Source organism: Grampus griseus, assembly GCF_964374135.1.
Source record: "Grampus griseus genome assembly, chromosome: 10".
Classification (NCBI taxonomy): domain Eukaryota; kingdom Metazoa; phylum Chordata; class Mammalia; order Artiodactyla; family Delphinidae; genus Grampus; species Grampus griseus.
The window spans coordinates 85,900,441-85,913,553 of NC_139004.1; positions in this window are offsets into that span (position 1 = coordinate 85,900,441).

Below are 13,113 nucleotides of genomic sequence, written 5' to 3' on the forward strand. Positions count from 1 at the left end.
CCTCATCCTGGCCCAGATAGTCAATGCAAACAAATAAAGCAGAATCATCCCACACACACTATTATACTCTCACGTGTAAACAGTCCACATGTGCGTCAAATATATAGAAAGATCCGGTGGGGATGGCACCGAAACAGTCACGTGGTTCATCCCCAGGAGTAGGATTGGAGGGTTCATCCTTCCCTCCTAACTTGACCCATTTCTGCGCTGTTTGAAGTTTCAAAATAACAATCTCTTAGGGCTTTAGTAATTTTAGACAATCCAGAAAAATAAAGAGAATAATAAACCGTATTACATGTTAAAGGGCCTGCAAAAAAAAACATTAAAAGAAAACAGATTGTCAGGGGTTTCTTCTTGTGGTCAGATGCAAATGGTGAAAATTGAGACATGTATGGAGGATTCTTTCCCCCTGATTTCAAAGCACTCTCTCTTGGGTTGTTTCCCTCCGAGAACGAAGGCAGCACGGCCACCCACCTCTGATTCATCCAATCTGAGGTTTGCTTTTGCAGCAGGTTTAAGTCAGCATTCCCCTGGGACGCGCAGCGAAGGGCAGGATGGTTGTTTTCCCTTTCTTTCCCCTAAAACGGGGTTTCGTAAAGATAACAATCAATCCTGCTCTGCATGGAAGGTCAGAGAGGGGATGGGCCGAAGGAGCCAGAGTGACCGAACTTCAAATGTCCGGCCAGTTGATACACCTAGCAAGGCTTTGAGCCATTAGTGAAGAAGCCCACAGATTCGACTTGTTTTTTTTCCAGACTCTAAACTTTCTCATCAGTCAAATTTTTCCACCTGTCTTATCCAGCTTTTTCAGGGAAACATTTTTTAAAAATCGACTTGACTCTTAAGCAGAGCAGAAAAGTGTAATAACTTCCCTCTCTTCCTGCCTGGCATAATCTGCATTTCCCTAGTACCTGACTTATCCTGTCTGAAATGAGTTCTCCATCTTCTGCACCATTTCCATCATTCTTCGGCCCAGACAGGCAGGAGACAGACCAACCCTGTTGCCCAAGAGGTGGTTATCAAGACCCCGGGGAGCTGTGAGCCTGCTGGCCACACCCCAGACACCCCAGAGCAGTGATTCTCAGCTAGGGGTAACTTGTCTCCCAGGGGATGTCTGGAGACATTTTTGGATGTCACATCTTAGGGGGAACTATTGGCATCTGGTGAATGTAGGCCAGGGATGATGTTAAACATCCCATAATGCACAGGACAGTTCCCCACAACCCAGAATAATCGGGGCCCAAATATCCACAGTGCTGAGGTTGAGAAACCCTGTCCTAGAGCCTTGCTGCTCAAAGGATGGTCCATGGACCGGCAACATCGATATCCCTTGGGAGCTTATTAGAAAAGCAGAATCTCAGGTCCCACACATACCCCAGGTTGAAATACAGCAGAAGGTGTGTCTCACGTCAGGATAGGCTAGTGTAAGGGTTAGCAAACTCTTCCTGTAAAGGGACAGATAGTAAATATTGTGGGTTTTGAGGGCCTGACAGTCTCTGATGCAACTACTCAACGGTAACTACTCACCTATGTGTTTGCAGTGTGGAATCAGTCCCCCTAGAAGTGCCACCCACCTCTGTCACATTTTATTTGCCAAAGCAAGTCACGTGGCCCCGCCTAGTTTCAAGAGGGAGGGATCTGTGCCCTGAAGGATGGCAATTCCTGATGCCTACCCAGATCCATCCTCCCCAGAAGTCCCAGCCCTGTGCCCGTGTATGATGCCATCAAGGGTTTGAAGAGACTTGGGCAGAGTTACATCCCAGGTCTGGCCTGGAACATTTCGTGAGGAACTCATACGCTCCTCACGCCCTACTAAGGAATAACAGCACAAACCTTCCTAGACCCGAATGCCTGCTTTGTCCCAGGCGTGCACATACATACCTCAGACCCCATTAACATACCTCATACCTTAACATACCTCATACCTTAACATACCTCATACCTTTCCACCCTCAAAAGAGTTTCAGGAGGTGGATGCCTTTCCTTTCTTTCTTTTCTTCTTTTTCTTTTTTGGCTATTCCACGCAGCATGTGAAACTTCCCCAACCAAGGATCAAACTCGTGCCCCCTGCAGTGGAAGCACAGAGTCTTAACCACTGGACCACCAGGGAAGTCCCTGCCTTTTCCAGATGAAGAGGCAGAGAGAGAACGTGATTTACCCAAGGCCACAGGCTGGTAGCTGGTAGAGTTAGGACTCAAACTCAGGTCTAATCTCAAAGCCTATATATTTTAACATCCTCATGACCAGATATTTTCTGAACACTTACTAGGTACCAGGCATTGTATATACTTTTTCGTGTTTTTAATCCTCACAATAACCCTATGAAGTAGGTATCAGTAGCTCCATTTAAATGATAAAGAGGAGGGGCCAAGAAGTTAAGCAATGTGTCCAAGGTCATACATTCACTGATAGAACCAAAATTCTAACCCAGATCTATTGACTTCTAGTAACTTCCAGTACTACGACATCTGACATCCGTTTCATAACTGAGGTCCTAGGGCACTGACGGTGCCCTGCTCATATCACTTGGGCCTTATCACTTTATGGTCATCAGCTGACTTGAAGCTATCAGGACCTGCATCTCTTTGCCTGAGGCCTTTCTCAGAAGCCACACAGGGATGCTGCTCTGTCTGTGCTCATGAAAGGTCACCAAAGTCAGGAAATCACCACCTCAGGACCAGCACCCAACCCCACCCAGCTCTCAACCAAAGACTATTGGAGCAGATATACAAATACCCCAGCTCCTTTGCCTCCTGGGTTCAGTGACTCTGGGCCACGTGTCCCCAGTGGATAAAGCGCCCGTCACCCCAGCAGCTGCTGACTTGACCATGCATCCTTTATTGGCTGCCATCTCAGGTTGTCAGCTTCAACAAATAAAAATTAGAGGACCCCTCCCCAGTTAAATCTGAATTTCAGATAAAACTGATTTATTTTTTAGTATAAGTATGTCCCCAGGCAATATTTGGGACATACCCTAAAAAAAAATTGTTATCTAAAAAATATTACATAGGACATGCTTATATTTTTAAAATTACTCGTTGGTTATCTGAAATTCACATTTTATTGGGGTCCTGCACTTTACCCAACAACCCTGCTGCCGTCCTTTCCTGTGTCATATGCCCCCTTCCCCACCTGTGCTGCCCATACAAATGGCTGCCACTTGCATCTTGGTCTCAGAGTCTGTGCCGGGGGACCTCGAACTAAGATGGAGGGTGACATAACGGGAAGTAAAGCACGTCTGCCCACGGCAGAGATTTTACTGATGCTTTAAGGTCCATCTGGGCTCCTTGGGAGCCAGGACAATGGAGCCTTCAGCCAACCTCCACGATCACCATTTTAAATACAGCTTATACAGTTGACCCTTGAACAACACGGATTTGAACTGCACAGGTCTACTTATATGCAGATTCTTTTCAGTTGTAAATACTACAGCATTACGAGGCCCTCCAAGATGCAGAACCACGGATACGGATGGAGGAAACACCAATAGGGAGGGCCTAGGAAAAATGACAGGCGGATTTTCCACTTTGCAGACGACTGGCACTCCTCACCCTCACACTGTTCAAGGTCAACTGTATAGAGAAGAGAAACCTATCCTCCTACATCACCAATGCAGTCACAGCTTGGGGCTTCCTGTGGGAAGTAGCCCTTTTTCCCCTCCGTGTATGTTCCTCCCCTAAGCACTGACAGATGCAGACATTTCTGACACATTGTATCTGGGATTCCCTCCACTGTGTTCAGCACTGATCAATCAGACAGATAAATATTCAGGATTACACGGGCCAGATTCTGTTGCCACTGAATGGCCACCCTACTCTCCACCTTCCTTGCTAACATACCTGATTTTATATACCTCCTTCAGAGCAGCTTCATCCTTCAGGAGAAGCCCAAGCTATCCCCAGAGTGTGTCAAAGGCAATCCTGGTATCTCCACTGCCGTTACCAATAAATGGTTTAGAAATGGATATGAGATGCGGTGCTGGCCAGGGGGATGTGAAGAGGCATGTGGGAAACATGTCTTTGCTCAGGAAAAGAGACGTGTAGCAGATGCCGGGTGCACCACCCAGACCCCCCTTCAGGACAGAAGCTCTCACTCCTGCACCTTCCAAGAGGTCTGTGGCCAAGGTTAAGCCCAAATCCAGTGACTGGTCCATGTAGAAGCACATAGGTCCAGCCTCTTGCCTCAACTTGGGAAACTGAGGATCCAACCAGCTCCAGGGTGCCCTGTGGGGTCACCTGAGGCCTCTGCTGCAACTGCATCTCAGCTCAATTCCTCTTGCTGGCCAGTCCTGTCTGTCACTCCCCATCAGGTCCTGTTCCTGAGAGCAATCATCCGTCACCTCCCTGCATGCAAATTTCCACTTTAGGAACTGCGCCAAGTCAATGTGGGAGAAGCAGGTTCCCTTCTCACTAGAAGATGCTGCTTTCTGCACAGGGAACTACAGAGCCCCGAGGGAACCAACTAAGAAGATAAGTCAACAATCTCAGGATGACAGAGCAAAAAGATGATAAGAACCTGCATCTTTAATGTTGTCAGTGGAGCCACTAAATTAAGCCACTCTGCAACTGTCCTACTTCCAGACAATAAACATTCCTTGTCAATCCAGTTAATAACACTGTATTATATTTTTGAAAGATGCTAAGAGAGTAGACCTTAAAAGTTCTCATCATAAGAAAAAAAATTATAACTATCTGTGGTGATGGATTGTAACTAAACTTACTCTGGTAGTCATTTCACAATATACACATATATCAAATCATTACGTTATACACCTAAAACTAACACAGTGTTATGTGTCAATCACGTCTCAAGTAAAAATGAATAAAAATAGAATATTCCTTGCTGATAAAGCCTCTTTTAGTTTGGTTTATATTACTTGCAGCCAAAATCATTTGAAATCATATACAGCATAGGAATAGTACGCAAAAGGAAATACTCCAAGACAGAGAAGAAATGCTTCTGAGAACAGCATGGGTTCCAGAAGTCCAGCACTTAGGTGACCAGCCAGGACACTCCTCCAATTTCAGGTGAAGTTCCCTATCCTAACCACACTGTGACTTCCTCTCTTCTTTTCATGCCACTGTTACCCAGCAAAGCCAGAGACTAAGAAGTAGTGGGCGTTTGTGTGCACAATTCTGAGAAACAAGGAAGCTGCAGACAGTCCCTTACCACCTTGCAATTCACGCACCAGCCACGCCTCTATTTCGCTTTCCTTCTTTTTCTTGTTGTTTAGAAAAAAGGAGCAGAGAAGCATGTCAGGCCAGGAAAGGCTAACTCATCCCAAGTGATGTCTACCTTGTAAATACAATGAAATACTACAGGATGCTCAAAAAATATTTATACGGTTTTGCTCCCTTGTGATAAAACGAACTACTCAGCTACATCCCCAGCCAGGAGACGTGTCAGTGACTCTCTCCTGAAAGTCACAGGTACCTTTGGCACATGAGCTGTTGTCACTGAGCTAAAGATCAGAGAAGCTGAACATTAGGGAGCTGTTATGGTATGCATGTTTGTGTCACCCCCAAATTCATATGGTGAAGCCTGAATTCCCAAGGTGATGGCTTTTGGAGGCTGGACCTCTGGGAGGTAATCAAATCATGAGGGTGGAACCCTCATAATGAGATTGATGCCCTTCAAGGAAGAGACTTGACAGAACTTGCTTTAATCTCTCTCTCTCTCTCTCTTTTCTACCTCTGTCTCTATCTTTACCTCACATCCATGTGAGGACAAGCAAGAATGCAGTTGTCTATAAGCCAGGAAGTGGGCCCTTACCAGACATCAGACTACTAGCATCTTAATCCTGGACTTCCCAGCCTCCAAAACCATGAGAAATAAACGTTTATTTATTTATTTTTGAGGTGATTTTTTTTAAAAAAATAAATTTATTTATTTATTTTTGGCCGCTTTGGGTCTTCGTTGCTGTGCGCAGGCTTTCTCCAGTTGCGGCGAGCGGCGGCTACTCTTCGTTGCGGTGCATGGGCTTCTCATTGCAGTGGCTTCTCTTGTTGCGGAGCACCGTCTCTAGGCGTGCGGTCTTCAGTACTTGTGGCACGCGGGCTCAGTAGTTGTGGCTCACGGGCTCTAGAGCGCAGGGTCAGTAGTTGTGGCGCACGGGCCTAGTTGCTCCGCAGCATGTGGGATCTTCCTGGACCAGGGCTCGAACCCGTGTCCCCTGCATTGGCAGGCGGATTCTTAACCACTGCACCACCAGGGAAGCCCGAATGTTTAGTGTTTAAGCCACCCCGTCTATGCTATTTTTGTTGTAGCAGCCCAAAGTAAGACAACAACCAAACATGCAACTCAAGCCTGTAGCTTCTCCAGTCTGAGTCTTTTTTTTTCACCACTTATATAGAAGATTAAGATCAAGCCTCTGGAATCAAACAGCCTAGGGTTAAGTCCTAGACCTTGGATAAGTTATTTAACTCTTCTCAACTTATTTCAACATCTATAAAATGGGAAAACTAATAGTAACAGTGAGCTTAGGCTAAATCCTGATGCAGTAACAAACAACCCCCAAATCGCAGTGGATTGCAACAATCAGAGTTTATGGCTTCCTAGACTCACATGTCCATCGTGGGCTGGCTGTGGCTTGCCTTTGAGGGATCTTTATTCTGTGATGCAGGCAGGCAGTCTGCATTTGGGGACACTGCCAACCTCGTGGCAGAGGAAAAGAGACCCTGGCAGAAATACATAATGACTGTGAAAGCTTCTGCTTAGAAGTCATGCTACACAGCCCCAAACTTGTCACACAGCCAAGACTGAAGCAATACGGTGGAAAGTAAAATCCTCCCATGGGGAGGATGGGCCAATGTTTTGAATAATAATATAATCTACCAAACAAAAAGACACAACAGTTACAGGAATCGAAGGCTAGGGGCACATTTAAGTATTCGAAAAGCTAGCTATCATAAATATTAGGGCCACCATTTCAAGTTCTAAGTTACTTAGGCCAAGGAACTTTTTACAAAGCGGCCCTCCTATTCAGTACTCACTTAGATTAAGCCTCTGAAAGCCCTAACTCTGTTTAGAGAGTATATGGATTATTAGGTACTATGAATCAGTGACCAAGTAAATAAAATTGATTCAACTATAAAACGGGACTAGAAATAATGTCTACCTCCTAGTGATGCTAGGAAGATGAAATAAGATAATCCACACAATGGTCCATGAAAGATGGCTGCAAACTCTTGGTGAATTTTCCCAGTGAAAGTGGAGTCTAATTCCCTTCACCTTCAATCAGCTGGTTTTCATGATCAAGAGAATGTGGCAGAAGTTTCAGGACTTCCAAAGCTAGGTCATAAGGAGCCTTGCAGCTTCTGCCCAGCCCTCCTAGAACACTTGTTCTTGGAGCACTGAGCTGCCACATAAGGGGTAAAGGGCTCCAGCTGGAACCCAGTCTTCTAGCTGTCTGGCCCAAGTGCCAGAGATTTGAGTAAAGCCACCTCGAAGCCATGCAGAACATAAGACTGGCCCGGCTGAGCCCTGCCTAAATCCGTGGCCCACAAAATCATAAGATGATCAAATGGTTGTTTGAGCCACTAAATTTTAGCACAGTTTGCTATTCGGCAATAGATAACCAGGACACATGCAAGCCTGTAGCAGTGTGTCTGACTCACAGTTGATTCAGAAAATATTCTACTGTAATTAGATCATAGCTAAACTCCCAACTCATCTTCTCCTTTCAGTTTGGAAGCCTGTGACTTAGAACTGAGAAAAGGAGGTAAAGAAGCATCTTGAGTCAAATGTTTCAGGAGCAGTTTCCTCAGCTTCCCCTAAATGTAAAGAAAAGAGGAGGAATATCCCTAAGGTCCATAAAAGGAGCCTTAAACATGTAAGACTCCTAACTTGAGGAATATCAGAAATCTCGTGGTTTCCCTTAGGTATGCTTGTGTCTAAACCCTTAAAGGAAGTAAAAATTCAACATTTTTAATTCCCTTAAAACTTCAGGTAAAATTGCCGCACTGATATGATGCCCCATGTTGACCTGGTGAGGACACATGCCCTTTCACACCCACCACACTCCTTCAGGACACTGTATACCTCATTTGGAGAAGCAATGATCTAGATTCTAGAGTTGGAAAATTCCCCTATTCAAGAATAAATAAGCAAATATGTCTGGGCTGGTGCCAACCCTTTTGTTGTTGATTTGTTTGTTCTTTTTTTTTTTGGCCGTGCTGTGTGGCATACAGGATCTTAGTTTTTTCCCTGACCAGGGATCGAACCCATGCCCCCTGCACTGGAAGCATGGAGTCCTAACCATTGGACCACCAGGGAATCCCTGTTTGTTCTCTTGACATGGGGAATTGGCCATTTGAGATGGAGATTGAGACAGCAATGCCATGAGTTCAGCAAATACCACCTCCTTTTCTACTTGGGGACACAGCTACACCATATTTCCCAGTGTCCCCTGCAGAGAGATAGGATCATATGACAGATCTGGTCCATGGAATGTAGGCAGCAGTGATGGACACCCCTTCCTGGCCTGGGCCCTAGCAGACTTCCTATGTGACCTTCCAAGACCCTAGGGGATGAAAAACCCAAGGGTGGAGGGGGCCTGGCTCCCTGAATGACTGAGTAGAGCAGACTCAACCCACTGGCCAGCTCCACCAGCACTGGACTATGGCCTCAGCGAGAAATAAGCCTTTGGTTTGTTACACCATGAGGTTGAGGGGTATTTGTTGCAGGAGTGAGCCTTTCTTAACTAACACAAAGGTATGGGGTAGGGAGCGTGTTGTGCTCTTCTCCCATCTCCACAACGAGCAAACCACAGTCAGAAGGCCGTTGTCAGAGAATTTAGCAACAGCAGTTAAACTGTGTCACAACTCCCAGAAGAAAGGAAAGAGCCTCAGAGTGCTGGCCCTGCCCTCCCTGGGCTCCTAAGGGTACGAAGCAAGAATCTTCTATTCTCTCTTTCTCTCTGCAGGGGAACAGCAGGCATATATCTAGCACATCACTTTCTGCTGGCTCCACTGACAAGAAGATGAAATTCTATCACTCATCCGACAGGATACCTCACAAGTGACTAGTTTAATCCCTGAGGCCTCTTTAGAAGGAGAATCCTCTCCTTTCTCGGCAATTCCTCCCTTTCCTCAGCCTTGTTTCCATGAAGCAAGAGAGTCAGTCGTACTCAGATCAGCTCAGCAGGGAACAGATATTCTTGGAGTGATTCTTCCCCAATTTGGTGGACTGAATTGAATAGCTATTTATCAGAGTTCAAAATGGTGCCTTTTGCATAACACGGCCTTGGGACTATACCCTGGAAATCACTCCGTCCAGTATGCAGCAAAGGGATGTTCTTGTGTTGAGAGGGACAGGGTGTACCAGGACCTGGGCAGGACCAGGCAAGATGAAGAGCTTTGGCAGAGGAAGAAATTAGCATCTGCTACCGATTTCTTCAGCTTTGGGGACTTGGATGTCCTTGGCCACCTTTCCCTAGAAACTGGAATCCCAGAGGTTAATGTAGTAAGTGACTTGGAAAGGAGCCCAAACCTAGAGATCACATAGAGCTAGGTTTGACTGCCAGCTCCAGCACGGACTACAAGCTGTGTGACCTAGGGATATAACTCAACCTCTCTGAGATCCTGCTTTTACACCTGGAAAATGGGGACTGATGAAACCTATCTCATAGAGTCCTTAAGAAGGGTGAATGAAATAGTGAGTAAAATGCCTGTCATCACAGTCGCCCTTCCCCTCGATCCCTCTTCAATATCTGGAACCACACGTTTTGGGATCTTCAAAGTCACTACTCCCTTTAAATCCTCAAAATTGACCTCACTATCTTACTGCTCCTCACTGGCCATTGTATGACATTTGCAATGGAAAGAAGCTAGGAAAACAAGCTTGAGACTTCAGAGTAGAAGCCACTGTAGACCTGGTAGCTGGAGCTACCTAGTATCTTAGGGGTTAGCAGCCCCATTTAACACTTAAAAGAGCCCCTGTATAACACCCAATCCCCCAACCACCCCAATCTCTACCCTGCACTAGCGCAACAGGAGGAAATCAGAGGCTGGCTAGCAGACCATACCATATCCTCCTGTCATATCTCAAACGCATGGCCAGGTTGCAAATAGATAGCACGTGCCCCTCTACTGTCTAGTCCTACACCTGTGGCAGACGTCACAAATCAATCACAGCACTCTTCCCCACTGATCCCAGACAAGTCAGCAGAATCTTTCCCCACAGAGTACCCCAGCAGACACCACCAACCAATCAAAAACATCATGCAAGTAGGAATCTCTTTATCAAACCATAAACATCTGCCCTCCAGAGTGGCTGAGCCATGGAGGGTGAACAGGAAGCCAGAGAGACACAGTAAGGAGGAAACCACGATGGATCGCTGAGCTGCCAAGTGCTCACAAGAACCCATTCATAAGTGCTAAGAAAATCCGGATGAAACCATGCAATTAGTCATGGAATCCAGGTCTGAAGGGCTCTTTCCAAAGCACAATTTCTGCACTTTCTCTGTATTGCTTGCTGGGCATTGACTTCCCTGTGGCAAGGACGTTTTCTCCAGAGAATGAGCAAAGCATAAAGAGAGGGGGGTCATTTTCACACAGGTCCAGGCATCGTTAGCCAAGCTGTTAACTAACCACAGGTGTCAGCAAGGGCAGTTAACCAGAGCTCATCCCACCTACAGGACTGTTAACAAGACAGTGACATATAGCCCAGGGTGTTAAATCTTCCATGGCAGGAATCCTTGTCTTTGGTGAATGGCCGTGAATCAACCAAACAGGATATGCCGGGATGTTTAAGACGGCCGTATATTTATTTATGAGTGAATGACCAGGTCAGTATTTCTGCCAGTTACCTTTATGGTTTTTATAAGATTTGGATAATGCTTATTTATCGCCCATACCATTTCCCATTCACAACGGAGCTTTGTGGGACATTTAGAGACGTTTCTAATGTTTTCTGCTGGTCTCTCTGGCATGAATAAAAGGATCTGTTTTCTTAGGGTTTCTCCAAGGAACTCATGCGAAGCTAATTTGGATGATAAAATGGTATCATTTCAAACATCTTCATGAACGGATTATATTATTTGAACCTTTTCAGGGGAAGAGATTAATCATGTGGTTTGCATCACCAACCTTATAATTTTAATAACAAGGCTGGTCACTTGAAGAGCCAAAATACATCTTTTACAATGAAATATGCTACATTAGGAAAATATCTTGTGTTTCTGTTGGACTGTGCTGATGTCATTGGCAATCCAAGGGGTGAATTTGTTTCCAGAATGGGCAATATCTACCCAAGATGAAACTCTATCGTTTACTGCTACTGTGAACTACAATATTAATAGCTTCCATTTACTGAAAGTTTATTTTGATCAGACTGTATGCACAGTGTCTCAAGCCAGAGGGTAAGAACCCATATCCCGTATTATGCAGATGAAGACACTGAGGCTTCAATGAACACTGTGGTACATGTCATGGAAGCAACCTGAGTGTCCATCGACAGACGAATGGATAAAGAAGATGTGGCACATATATACAATGGAATATTACTCAGCCATAAAAAGAAACAAAATTGAGTTATTTGTAGTGAGGTGGATGGACCTAGAGCCTGTCATACAGAGTGACGTAAGTCAGAAAGAGAAAAACAAGTACCATATGCTAACACATATATATGGAATCTAAGAAAAAAATGGTTCTGATGAACCTAGGGGCAGGACGTGAATGAAGACGCAGATGTAAAGAATGGACTTGAGGACACGGGGAGGGGGAAGGGTAAGCTGGGACGAAGTGAGAGAGTGGCATGGACATATATACACTACCAAATGTAAAATAGATAGCTAGTGGGAAACAGCCGCATAGCACAGGGAGATCGGCTCCGTGCTTTATGACCACCTAGAGGGGTAGGATAGGGAGGGTGGGAGGGAGACGCAAGAGGGAGGGGATATGTGGATATACGTATACATATAGCTGATTCACTTTGTTGTACGGCAGAAACTAACACAACACTGTAAAGCAGTTATACTCCAATGAAGATGTAAAAAAAAAAAAAAAGAAAGAAAAAGAAACTGAGGCTCCACATTGGTAACTAACATCCCTCAAGGCCCGCAGCTAGTACTGAAAGAAGCAGGACTCACAGACACATTGGTCCAATGCCCAGGCTCGTCCCTCTCCAGCTCTGCTCTGCTGTCCTTGTGGCCTCTGCCTTCAGATACCCTCCTCCCCCAAGTTACTTTACATGGCCAAATCCATGAGAAAAAAAAAATCAAACTGGCTGCCACACACCATGGAGACATAATGAAAAGCTAATTGACTGCAACTCTTATGTTCCAGCCCACACTTGCGGTGGCCAGGGGAAGTCATCTCAGCCATGCAAACGGCGACCCACTGGTTTGAAGCGGTGCCAGGGGCCGGGCTGTCCAGCTCAGAGGAGCCGGGCGCAGACCCTCACCTCCTGCCTGCCCTTGGCCAAGTGCGCTCATGTCCCCCATGTCTCTCACGTCCGGTTCTCTACCAAACAGCTTCAGGACAGCATCTCTGCCACCATCACCATCATCACAAACCACACTGGCAGCCTTATAACCGCTCACTCTATGGCACATTGGATGTGCCGGGCAAGGAGTGCTATTTATATATAATATGGGGCTCTATATCAGATGTGCCTGTTCTCATTTTATTCTCCCCACCTCTGGAAGTAAGGAGAGTATTCCACCCATCTGACACGCGAGGAAACTGAGGTTTCACTTGGGTCTGTCTAAAGTCACACAACAAGAAGGTAGAAAAGCTGGGGACAGGACTTCTCCGGTGGTCCAGTGGTAAAGACTCCGTGCTTCCACTGCAGGGGGCACGGGTTCAATCCCTGGTCGGGGACCTAAAATCCCACAAGCCTTGGGATGGAGCCAAAAAAGAACAAACCAGAAAAGCTGGGGACTGGGATCCAGGCTGCTACCTCAGAGCCCAGGCATTTACCCTCGTATGGTAGAGGCTGAGAACCCTTCTCCAAAAAGACAAAGTGACACCCTCCTAGCACGAACCCATAGGTGGTCTCGGCGCTGGGATGATAACCGGGGCTCTCTCCTCATTCTAGAACTTTCTCCACCATGCCACACTGCCCCAACCTCTCTCCCTTTTTATTCCCCAGCAACTGGGCACAGACTGTTGG